Below are 6,294 nucleotides of genomic sequence, written 5' to 3'. Positions count from 1 at the left end.
TTCTGGGCTCTCTACTTTATTCCATTGATATGTGTCTGTTTTCATGCCCATAACATACTATTTTATTACAGCTTTATAAAATCACTTTGAAATCAGAAGTGTGATATCTCCAGCTTTGCTCTTCTTTCTTTTGGCTATTTAGGGTCTTTTGTGGTTCCATACAAATTTTCAGGTTGTTTTTCTATTTCTGTGAAAAATGTCATTGGAATTCTTATAGAGATTGCATTGATTCTATAGATGGCTTTGAGCAGTATGGACATTTTAACAATATTGATTCTTCTGATCCATGAACACAGACTTAACTTTAATCAGAGTCTTGTAGTCTTCATTGTACAACTCTTTCACTTGCTTGGTTAAATTTATTCCAAAGTATTTGATTGTTTCAGAGGGTGTTGTGAATGGGATAGATTTCTTTATTTCTTTTTCAAATGTTTAATTGTCAGTGTATAGAAAAACAACTCAATTCTCTTTTTAAAATTAATTAATTAGTTTATTTTTGGCTGCGTTGGGTCTTCGTTGCTGCACACGGGCTTTCTCTAGTTGTAGAGAGCGGGAGCTACTTTTCGTTGCAGAGTGCAGTCTTCTCATTGCAGTGGCTTCTCTCGTTGCGGAGCATGGGCTCTAGACACGTGGGCTTCAGTAGTTGTGGCACGTGGGCTCAGTAGTTGTGGCTCGCGGGCTCTAGAGCACAGGCTCAGCAGTTGTGGAACGCAGACTTAGTTGCTCTGTGGCATGTGAGATCTTCCCAGCCCAGGGCTTGAACCCGTGTCCCCTGCATTGGCAGGCAGATTCTTAACCACTGTGCCACCAGGAAGTCCAAACAAGTCAATTCTGTATGTTGATTTTATATCCTGCAAATTTATTGAATCTGTTGATTAGTTCCAACAGTTTTGGGGTTGAGTTTTTAGGATTTTCTCTATATAAGATCATATCATCTGCAAATAATGATAATTTTACTTCTTCCATTCTAATTTGGATACCTTTTTCTCTTGCCTAATTACTCTAGCTGGGAGTACTCTTCCAGTACTATGTTGAATAAGAATGGTGAGAATGGGCACCGACCCTTGTATTGTTCCTCACCTTAGAGGAGAAGCTTTCAATCTTTCATCACTGAGTATGATGTTAGCTGTGGACTTGTCATATATGCCCTTTATTATGTTGAGGTATGTTCCTTCTATACCCGGTTTGTTGAGGTTGTTATTCTTACTGTTGAAATTTTCCATTCTGTGTTTGTTTTCCCTTTAAGCAAACTAAAGTTGTGTCTATTTGACTGAGGCAGAATTGGAGACAGCTAAAAGTTGTTGGAACTCCATTCACCAAAGCTATTAAGGGCTCCCTGGGTGTGAAGGGGTCATCTTGTTAGATCTTGGGCTGGGTGGGACATTTCAATTTTTAGGTAGCATACAGTTAGTTGCATCACCTTCACATAGGGAAGGCTTAAATTGAGGTAGTTTCCATGATCTTCTTTTTTATATGGAGTCATACACATTCATCCTTGTGTATGACTTCTGGACCATCCTGCCAACTGAGCACCAACATCATGGTTCTGGGTGTAGAGTTGAGCTTCAGTCTGAATGCCAAAAACAGCAGCCAGCACCCTTTGCATGAAACCCAAAGCTGGAGCCTCATTTCCTGAAATAGAATAACATTCTAGCTTTCCCATCTGCCAATTGTAACACACAATTTGTAGTTAAGATTTGAATTTCTCAGCAACTGTGCCTAAGGGTCTCTGGGACTCTCCTAAAATCAGTGAGAAAAAAGTGACAGTCTGTGAGCAGCTTGCTCAGGTCCGTCATCTTTATTTAATGTTAGCACATAATTGAACTGCAAGAAGTTAGAGTATTGGGGCAAGAGAATGTTCCTTTCAGGGATTTTTTTTTTCATATGTTTTCATTTCAGACACGGTGGCTCCCTAGTTGCTGGAAAAGGAAGGGACAAGAAAAAAATCTGCTAGTTTTCTTCATTTACTCATCTCTGTTCAAATCTGGTTTCACATTTTGATTCAAAAGAAGGCCATCAAAAGAGGTTGTGCTCTTCAGCTCCATCATGTAGGTGACCCTGAAATCGTAGAAATTGGGAGAAAGTCTGAGCCTAACACATTGCATTTGAGGGCTGTAAAACAGACAGCAATGATATGGCCACTGATTTTTAGCAGGTACTACTGACAGAAGCCTCTGGTCTCTTCATCAAAGAACTGCAACATAAGTTGACTGGAAGGTCTTCTCCTTTTAACGGTGGTAGGAGAGACTGGGTTAGGTAGCTGCTCTGGTGTGAGTGAGTTTGCCTCTTTAGGATGTTCTACTGTGAAGGGGTTCCTGGACTACTTACTGCTATTGGCAGGTACTGGGAAGTTAGCCAAACTTCTCCACAGTGATGGGGAATGTCCAAGTATGACATATGATGGGCCCATGGTCTGATGTAAACTGTATTTGAATACTGGTGTTACTGTTTTCCGTCTGTGTTAACCTGGGAGCATTAACCTCTCTGAGCCTTGGATTTCTTATCTGCCAAATAGGGTGTATTAGTCAGGGTTCTCTAAAGAAACAGAACCAACACTGTGTATATGTATACACACACAGAAAGAAAGAGAGAGAGAGAGATGTACTCTAGGGAATTGGCTTACGTGATTATGAATACTTGGTAAGTTCAAAAATCAGTGGAGTAGGCCAGCAGGCTGGAGATCCAGGGAAGAGTTGCAGTTCAAGTCCAAAAAGTGTCTACTGGTAGAATTCCTTCTTGCTCAGAGAAGGTCAATTTTTGTTCTATTCAGGCCTTCTACTGTTTGGATGAGGCCCACCCACCCTGTGGAAGGCAATTCCCCCTACTCAAAGTCGACCAATTTAAATGTCAATGTCATCCAAAAAACACCTTCACAGAAACATCTAGTATAATGTTTGACTGAATATCTGGGCACTGTCGTCCAGTCAAGTTGACATACAATTAGCCATCACATGGGGATAATTCCACTTAACTTTAGGACTGTTTGAAGACTTAATGAGATAATGTATGTAAAGTAAAAAGAAGTTGACCTTTCCACAAATGGTGGCTGCTATTTTCCTGCTTGAGCTGTTAGTAGCCAAAAAAACAAGATCAAAATTGGTATAAACTTCCTGGAGGGAAACTTGGCAATATGTACAAAAAACCTTCAATGATTTGTTGTTCGAAGTGTGCTTCCATAATTAGAACTGTATCCAAAGGACATAACTCAGGATGAGAATAAAATCTAGTTTTGAGGATGCTCATAACAGTGATATTTATAATACAAAAAATTGGAAACAATCTAAATGTTCGACAATATGAAATTGAATTAATAAATTAAGATATAGGTCACACAATGGAGTATTAAGCAACCCTTTACAACAATGTTGCAGAAGACTTTTTTAATGGAAAATGGTGATATGAGAAGTTAAAAAAAGGGACTGAAATAAATATGTACAGTGTGAGGTTGTGATTGTATTAAAGCTATATGCATAAAGACTGAAAGGTCATTCTCCAAAATACAAAGGATAGTTATTTCTGGGTGGCAAGGTTAAGGGTGATATTTGATGTTATTGTTGATATTTTTGTGCATCAGAATTTTCTGATTTTTTAAAAAATGAATGTGTCACAAAGGTAATTTTTAAGCAGTTTTGTAATGGGTTTGCTACGGTAGATATGAGACTGGTCAGAGAGAATTTGGCCAGGTGGTGATGCTCTGAAAGAAGGGGTAAGGCAACAAGGTCAAAATAAGTGGAATCTTTCAGGTGTGGCCTCACCTGGAAAGAAAGCCAGCTCCAGGAGGAGCCTTCACTGGAAGAAAGAGGGTGCTCTTTTCTTGATCATTTGAAAAGCCTTCATAAGCAGGGTCACGCCAGAGGGCTTTTGAGGTGTCCAATAGGGCCAGGACTAGGGTGAGGCAAGCAAGGAACCCAGGGTACAAGATGTAAGGTGGCACACACTCTCAGGTGCTGACCCTGTGCTTGCACGGCAAAGACGTTCCAGCACCTTCTTTAACACATGCCTGAGTAAGTGTTGCCTTATATCCTGCACCCTGGGTGCCTCAATTGCCTCACCCCAGTCTCTGTCCTGGTGTCAACAAGTAACTCCTAACTGATTGCTCCTACAGAAATGTTATTAGCTGAGTTGGAGCTGGAGTGAAGGAAATGTGTCACCATGCTCAACAGGTGGATGAGTCTGTGGGAGGTGGGTCCCTCTTTCTCTACTGCCTGTCAATCTAAGATGTGTTACTAATAGTATGAAACTGACTATCATTTGTTTTTGTAATTGGCATGGGTATATTTTGGGAGTTTGTGATGTTGGGCAGGAAATGATGCAGTAAAATACTTTACAGTGATACATGTTGGCTATTTGCTATGGTCGTATTAAATTACTCCTAGAGTAACTCATTTATCTTACATGCCCAGGAAGTAGATGCCAGACATTAAGATAAAGACAGTTTTAAAAATTAAGAATCTAATCAAGGCTGAGGAAGTTAGCTACAACCTCAGTGAAGATTACAAATTTCTCTGAGCAGATAGAAGTCAGAAATGGTGCCCCTTGAACTCACAAAACCTCAGCCATATAAAGAGCACAGACATGGAATCCTGGTATAGTAACTGTGAGAAGATTCAATCTAAAATTCTCTTAAATTTGAAGATACTAGAATGTTTCAACTTAATGCATCTGCCTAAATCCATTGTACAGTTATAATTTTAGATGGGAATTATAAGGCTGACTTGTTAGACCAGTTAGACACATTTCTTTAAACATTGCAAGTACACAAATGCCAAATAAGTGCAGATTCCTTACCGCAAAAAATCAAAACACATAACTCTTAAAGATTTATGTTTTAGTTCTAAACTTTCCTGGGCTTAAAAGAACTCTATCTCTGTGGTAGGCAGAATTCTAAGATGATCCCCCAATGACCCACACCCTTGTATACTCTCCTCCCCTTGAGTGTGGCTGGAACTTGCAAATATGATATCATTCCTGTAATTAGGTTACTAATCAATTGACTTTGAGCTAATCAAAACAGATTCCTGGGTGGACCTGCCTTAACCAGTGAGCCTTTCAAAGAAGGAGAAGCATCAGAGAAATGTGCTCCTGCTGACTTTGAAGATGTAGATCAGCTCTGGCCAATGGACAACAAAAAACCTGGGACCTCAGTCCTAAAACCACAAGCAATTCAATTATGCCAGCAACCAGTAAATTTGGAAGAGGACTCTGAGCTTTAGATGAGAACCAGTGCCCTAGATTTCAGCCTGGTAAGACCCTGAACTAGCCCATGCCTGACCTCCTGATCCACAGAAATGGTGTAATGAAAAACTAACGTTCCCTCTGTAGTGGATTGAATTGTGTTCCCTGCAATATGTTGAATGCATTGAGGCCCTAACCCCTGGTACCTGTGAATGTGACCTTATCTGGAAATAAGTTCTTAGCAGATGTAATCAAGTTAAGAGGAGGTCATATGGGATTAAGGTGGTCCCTAAATCTGATGACTCGTGTCCTTATAAGGAGAGGGAGATTTGGAGACATGCATACACACACAGGGAAGATGGCCAAGTGAAGATGAGGCAGAAATTGGAGTAATGTAGCTAAAAACCAAGGAATGGCAAGGATTGCTGGCAACCACCAAAAGCTGGGAGAAGCAAAGAAGGATTCTTCCCTAGAACCTTCAGAAAGAGCATGTCCCTGCTATCTTGATTTCAGACTTCCAGCCTCCAGAACTGTGAAGAAATAAATATCTGTTGTTATAAGCCCCTGGTTTGTGGTAATTTGTTATGGCAGCCCTAGAAAGCTAATATACTCCCTAAAGAAACACTTATGCTATTTCTGGCAGAGACTGGCCAGATGCTCACCAAACCCATTTCTTCGAGCACATGGCTAGACCACATTTCCCAGCTGTCCCTCATCTGGAGGTGCTATGTGCTTAGTTCTTGCTGATGGATTGTGAGCGGAGGTGTTGAGACACTTCAGGTCATCGAATTAAAGCTGGTGTGCTTTGTCCAAGCTGTATCTTTTCTTCTTCCATGGTGACCTTGGAGGCCATGTGTCGAAGCTGGAAGGCCCACAAGATTAAATGAGCCTGGATCTTTGAGTCTCTGCTTAGAGGAAAGCCCTAGGCCAAGAACATCTGCATTGGACTTTCCATGAGAGAGAAATAAACTTATGTTGTGCTAAGCAACTGAGATTTGGGTGTTTGTTTATTGCCCTATTACACCATCCCAAATATTCTTTGACAGTTGATAATACACAGTGTCCAGAGATATCAGCTGGGCTGCAAGGTCTGAAGCAGCAGCCGGACAGCAATGTTTT

The sequence above is a fragment of the Globicephala melas genome, chromosome X (genome assembly GCF_963455315.2).
Source record: "Globicephala melas chromosome X, mGloMel1.2, whole genome shotgun sequence".
Taxonomy (NCBI): domain Eukaryota; kingdom Metazoa; phylum Chordata; class Mammalia; order Artiodactyla; family Delphinidae; genus Globicephala; species Globicephala melas.
Note: the sequence above shows the minus strand (reverse complement) of the source record.